This window comes from Eumetopias jubatus, unplaced genomic scaffold (assembly GCF_037043125.1).
Source record: "Eumetopias jubatus isolate StellerSeaLion01/CBP00866 unplaced genomic scaffold, mEumJub1_p1.0 scaffold_2, whole genome shotgun sequence".
NCBI lineage: Eukaryota > Metazoa > Chordata > Mammalia > Carnivora > Otariidae > Eumetopias > Eumetopias jubatus.
This window is the reverse complement of record NW_028274808.1, coordinates 22,157,338-22,163,290: the sequence shown is the minus strand read 5'-3', so window position 1 is coordinate 22,163,290 and position 5,953 is coordinate 22,157,338. Positions and strand designations below refer to the sequence as shown.

The following is a 5,953-nucleotide window of genomic DNA, read 5'->3' as shown; positions in this document are numbered from 1 at the left end:
TGGAATTAAAGAGCCATGGGTCCTATTTACTATATTACAGATTCCATCAAGAAGCCACCCACAAGCCACAGGAATTCTTCACCTGTAGATCCCCCAAATGGTCCACAGGCAATACACCTCAACCTGTAGCCAGCTCCCTATGTGAGCTCTCCATGGCAGCTGGACTGAATTGTGACAGAGAGTTAATGAGTATTCACAGGACCATAATAATTTCCTACTAACTGAACTCAAAGATATGGAAAAAAAAAAGAACAAAGATATGAAAATCTATAATTTCCCTGATAAATAATTCAAAGTAACTATTTTAAGGAAGCTCAGTAAGCTACCAGAAAATACACAGAGACAATTCAATTAAATTAGATAAACAATACATAATATAATTAGAAGTTTAACAGAGACACAGAAATCATGTACAAGAGCCCAGAATTGGAGCTGAATGATACAATGAATGAAATGAAAAATATAACAGACAGCATCAACATATGCATCAAACAGAAGAAAGACTATGAAGTGGAAGGCAGGACTTGTGAAATTATCCAGTCATAGGAGAACAAAGGAAAAAGAATGAGGAAAGCCTATATGAATTATAGTATATCATTAAAAGAATCAATCTATGCATTACTATAACCAGAAGCAGGAGGGAGAGAAAGGAGGAGAAAGCTTATTTAAAGAAAAAACATGGCTGAGAACTTCCCAAATTAGTGGAGAGATTTGGATACTCAAGTTCATAAAACTAATAGGTCACCCAAAAACTAAAACAGAAGATTGTCTTCTCCAAACTTATTATAATAAAATTGTCTAAAATTAAGGACATAATTTTAAAAGTAAGAAGAGAAAAAAAATATCACATACAAGGGAACCCCTAGAAGGTTATCAGTGGATTTGGATAATATAATCAAAGTTGTGGGGGGGAAAAAAACTGTCTACCAACAATACTTTACCTGGTAAAGTCCCTCAGAAATGAAGGTGAGACAGACCTTCCCAAACAAATAGAGCAGAGAGAGATCAGCACCACTAACCTGCCTTACAAGAAAAGCTATAAGGGGTTCTTCAAGAAGAAATCAAAGGATGCTTATTAGTAATATTAAAGCATATTAAAATATACAATACACTGGTAAAGATGGGTATATACTCAAATTCAGAATCAGAACACTCTAATATTGTAATAAGATGGGGTGTTAATAACTCTAGTATAAAAGTTAGAAGGCAAAAGAATTAAAAATAGCTCTATAATTTGTTAAAGGATACAGTAAATTGTGACATCAAAAATATAAAATGTGGAGAAGAAAAAGAGTAAGTTTTTGTATGCAATTAAAGTGGTTATTAGTGTAAAATAGACTGTTATATCTATAAGATGCTTTATGTAAGACTCATGGTAACCACAAAGCAAAAACCTACAGTGGATATGCAAAGATAAAGAGAATCAATATTATTGTGGAAAATTATCCATTCACAAACACTAAGAGAGAAAGGAAGGAATAATGGAACTACAAAACAGCCAAAAACCAATTATGAAGATAGTATTAGGAAGTCCTTCCCTATGAATAATTACTTAAATGTGCATAGACTAACTTCTCCATCTAAAGTCATTAAGTGGTTTGTTGGATACAAAAATAAGACCCAACTATACTCTGCCTACAAAAGACTCACTTCAGCTTTCAGGACACATGAAGAGCGAAAGTAAAGGGATAGAAAAAGATATTCCATGCAAGGAAAAACCAAAAGAGAGCAGAGGTAGCTATACTTACATAAGAAAAAACAGAGTTTAACCCAAAGCTATAATGAGACAAAAAAAGGTCATTATACAGTGACAAAGGGGTCAATTTATAAAAAGGATATACAATCACAAATATAAATGCACACAACTTTGAAGTACCTAAATATATTAAAAGCATATACTAAGAGATCTGAAGGGGTAAATAGACAACAACACAATAATAGTAGAGGATGTCAATATAGCACTTTCAAAAAAAGGTAAGTAATCAGACAGAAAATCAGTAAGGCAACATTGGACTTGAATTATATTTAAAATAAATGGACCTAACAGACATATACAGAAATTCCATCCAAGAGCATCAGAATACACATTCCTCTCAAGTGTACATGAAACATTTTCCAGAATAGATATGTTATGTCACAAAACAAGTCATAGCAAATTTGAGAACAAGTTTACCTTTACTGACCACAACAGTATGAAACTAGACATCAGTAACAGTAGGAAAATTGAAAAATTCACAAATATGTGGAAATTAAACAATACATTCTGTAACAACCAACAGGTCAAAGAAATGAAAAGGGAAAGATGTCTTGAAACAAACAAAAGTGGAACATAACATGCCAAAACTTATGGAATGCAGCAACAGTAGTTTAAGAGGGAATTTCATAGAGATAAATGTCCTCAAATAGACAACTTTATAACTCAAGGAACTAGAAAAATAATGACAAACTAAGCCCAATTTAGCAGAAGGATGGAAATAACAATGATCAGAGCATAAACAAATGAAATAAAGATCATAAAACCAATAGAAAATATCAATGAAACTAAGACCTGATTTTTGAAAAGATAAGTAATACTAACAAACTTTTAGCTAGATTCAGAAAAAGAGAAAAAAGATTCAAAGAAATAAAATGAAGCATAAAAGAGGATTTTATATAATCAAATAAATAAATGAGACAAAAAAGAGTATCTATTTTGATACTACAAAAATTCAAAGGATGGCTTTTTGTCTGACATCTTAGTGAGTGCAGGAGTGGCTGCTGGTCTCCCAGCTTTGCAATGCCACCCAAGGATGACAAGAAAAAGAAAGGTGCTGGAATGTCAACCAAAAAAGACAAAGACCCAATGCCAAAAAGAAAAAGTGTCCAAGGCAAAGCTCAGGACAAGCTCAATAACCTGGTCTATTTTGACAAAGTGACATATGACATACTCTGTAAGGAAGTTCCCAACTATAAGCTTTTAACTCCAGCTGTTGTCTCTAAAAGACTGAAGAATTGAGGTTCCCTGGCCACGGCAGTCCTTCAGGAGCTCCTTAGTAAAGGACTCATTAAACTGGTTTCAAAGCACAGAGCTGAAGTAACTTACACCTGGAACACAAGGGTGGAGATGCCCCAGCTGCTACTGAAGATGCATGAACAGATCTTCCAGGTTTACATTTTAGAAAATAAAACTTTATTAAATAAAAAAAAATCAAAGGATGGTAAGAGACTACTATAAACAAGTATATGCAAAAAATTGGATAATCTAGAAGAAATGGATAAAGATTTCAACATATACAAGGTACTAAGAGTGAAGGACAAAGAAAGAAAATATCTGAACAGATCAATAAAGACTGAAATTGAAGCATTAATCAAAAATCTCCCAACAAAGAAAAGCTCAGGACCAGATGGTTTTATAGGTGAATTCCATCCAAGTCAGAAAGAAAAAAGCAAAATTGTCTCATAAATATGATCTTATACAAATAAAATCATAAATTACCACCAAAAATTGTTAGAACTCATAAATTCAGTAAATCAAATCAATACACAAACATCAGTTGCATTTCTATACATTAACAATGAACTACCTAAAAACAAAATAAACAATCCCATTAATAATAGCATCAAAAACAATCAAATACTTAGGAAAATGTTAGCCAGGAGGTGAAAGGTTTGTACACTGAAAACTGTAAGACACTGATGAAAGAAATTAAAAAAGAAATAAATAGATATATATCCCGTGTTCATGGATCAAAGTATTAGTATTGTTAAAATGTCCATACTACTCAAAGCCATCTATAGATTCAGTGGAATCCCAATCAAAATTCCAATGACATTTCTCACAGAAATAGAATAAACAATCCTAAGATTTACAGGGAACTTCAAAAGACCCTAAACAGCCAAAACAATCTTAAGAAAGAAAAACAAACTGGAGGCACCACACTTCCAACTATTACAAAGCTATAATAATACAAACAGTACAGTAATGGCATAAAAACAGATATAAAGACAAATGGAACAGAGTTGACAACCCAGAAATAAACCTACCCTATGTGGTCAACTAATTTTCAATAAGGGTGCTAAGAATACTCAAAGGGGAAAGGATAGTCTTTAATAAATGTTGTTAGGAAAATTCATATTAAGAAATTAGACAATTCACAAAAATTAACACAAAATGAAGACTTAGATGTAAGACCTAAAACAATAAAACTCCTAGAAGAAAATGTAGGGAAGGGCACCTGGGTGGCTCAGTTGGTTAAGCATCTGCCTTTGGCTCAGGTCATGATCCCAGCATCCTGGGATCAAGTCCCGCATTGGGCTCCCTGCTCAGTGGGGAATCTGCTTCTCCCTCTCCCTCTGCTGCTCCCCCTGCTGTGCTCTCTCTCACTCACTCTCTCTCTCTCAAATAAATAAATAAAAGCTTTCAAAAAACAGAAAATGTAGGGAAAAACTCCTTGATACTGGCCTTGGCAATAATTTTTTGCATATGACACCAAAAGCACAAGGAACAAAAACAAAATAAACAAGTAGGACTACGTCAAAGGAAAAACCTTCTGTATAACAAAAGAAATAATCAACAAAATGAAAGGGAAAGACTACAGACTAGGAAAAATACTTGCAAATCATATATCTGAAAGGGATTAATACCCAAACATATAACAAACTCATGCAATCCAATAACAAAAAAACAAATAACCTGATTTAAAAATGGGCAGAGGACCCGAATTGACTTTTTTTCCAAAAAAGACATACAAATGACCAACTGCTGTATGAAAAGATGTTCATCATCACCAATCGTGAGGGAAACAAATCAAAACCACAATGAGAGGAGTGTCTAGGTGGCAACAGTCCGATAAGCATTAGACTCTTGATTTCAGCTCAGGTCATGATCTTAGGGTTGTGAGATCAAACTTTGCCTCAGGCTTTGTGCTCAGCTTCAGAGTCCGCTTGAGATTCTCTCTCTCCTCCTCTCTCTGCCCCTCCCCCTGCTCTTGTGCTCTCAATAAATAAATAAATAAATAAACAAATAAATAAATAAAATCTTAAAAAAAAAAACCCACACAATGGGACATCACTTCACACCTGTTAGAATAGCCATAATCAAAAAGACAAGAGATAACAAATGCTGGCATGAATGTGGAGAAAAGCAATCCCTTATGTACAGTTGGTGGGAATGTAAATTGCCAAAGCCACCATGGAAAAGAGCATGGAAGTTCCTCAATAAATTAAAAATAGCAATGTCATATGATCCAACAGTCCCTCTTCTAGGTATACATCCAAGGAAATGAAATAACTACCTCACAAGATATCTGCACCCCCATTTTCACTGCAGCATTAATGACAACCACCAAGACATGGAAACTAGCTAAGTGTCCATTGATGAAAGAATAAAATGTGGTACATATATACAATGTACACATATACGTTATCCAAAAAGAGAAGAATCTGCTTTATCAATCAAATTTCAACTGAAAATCTCATCAGGATATCCACTTGAAAGTGAAAGGAAAATTGCTGTACCTTGTACTGTTAAGAAAGAAGTATTGTGTTTAGTAAATTCTTTCAATTTTGAAAGCAACCTATACCAATTTGAATTTGCTGCTTCTACCCAGATACCAGATACTGTTTCTCCCATAGTCTAGAACTCAATGACAGAACAGTTAATGATTCAGTAGCAAAATATTAGCTTCCAGTCCCCATGACCCTGGATCATATTGTCTAGATATTTTGGTATTCAAGAGAACAATTTCCACCAAGAAACACAATAATGTTTCCAATGGAGTGAAAACTGAGATTGCAACTAGATAATGATACAGAAAAAGATGTTTTGGTGTTAGGAGTGATTGATCCATATTAATAGGTAACTTAGGACTTCTGCTCTATTAGTGGAACCATGAAGTATACCGATAGACTTTAGATGTTCCTTGCTTTCTACCACCATGCCCAGAAGTAGATGTTTATTCCTACTCTTATACCT

General features: G+C 34.0%; 1 pseudogene; it reads left to right on the top strand.

The window, feature by feature from the left end:
• The first annotated feature begins 2,776 nt into the window (after positions 1-2,776).
• Positions 2,777-3,132, top strand: LOC114206085 (small ribosomal subunit protein eS25 pseudogene; annotated as a pseudogene).
• The last annotated feature ends 2,821 nt before the right edge of the window (positions 3,133-5,953 follow it).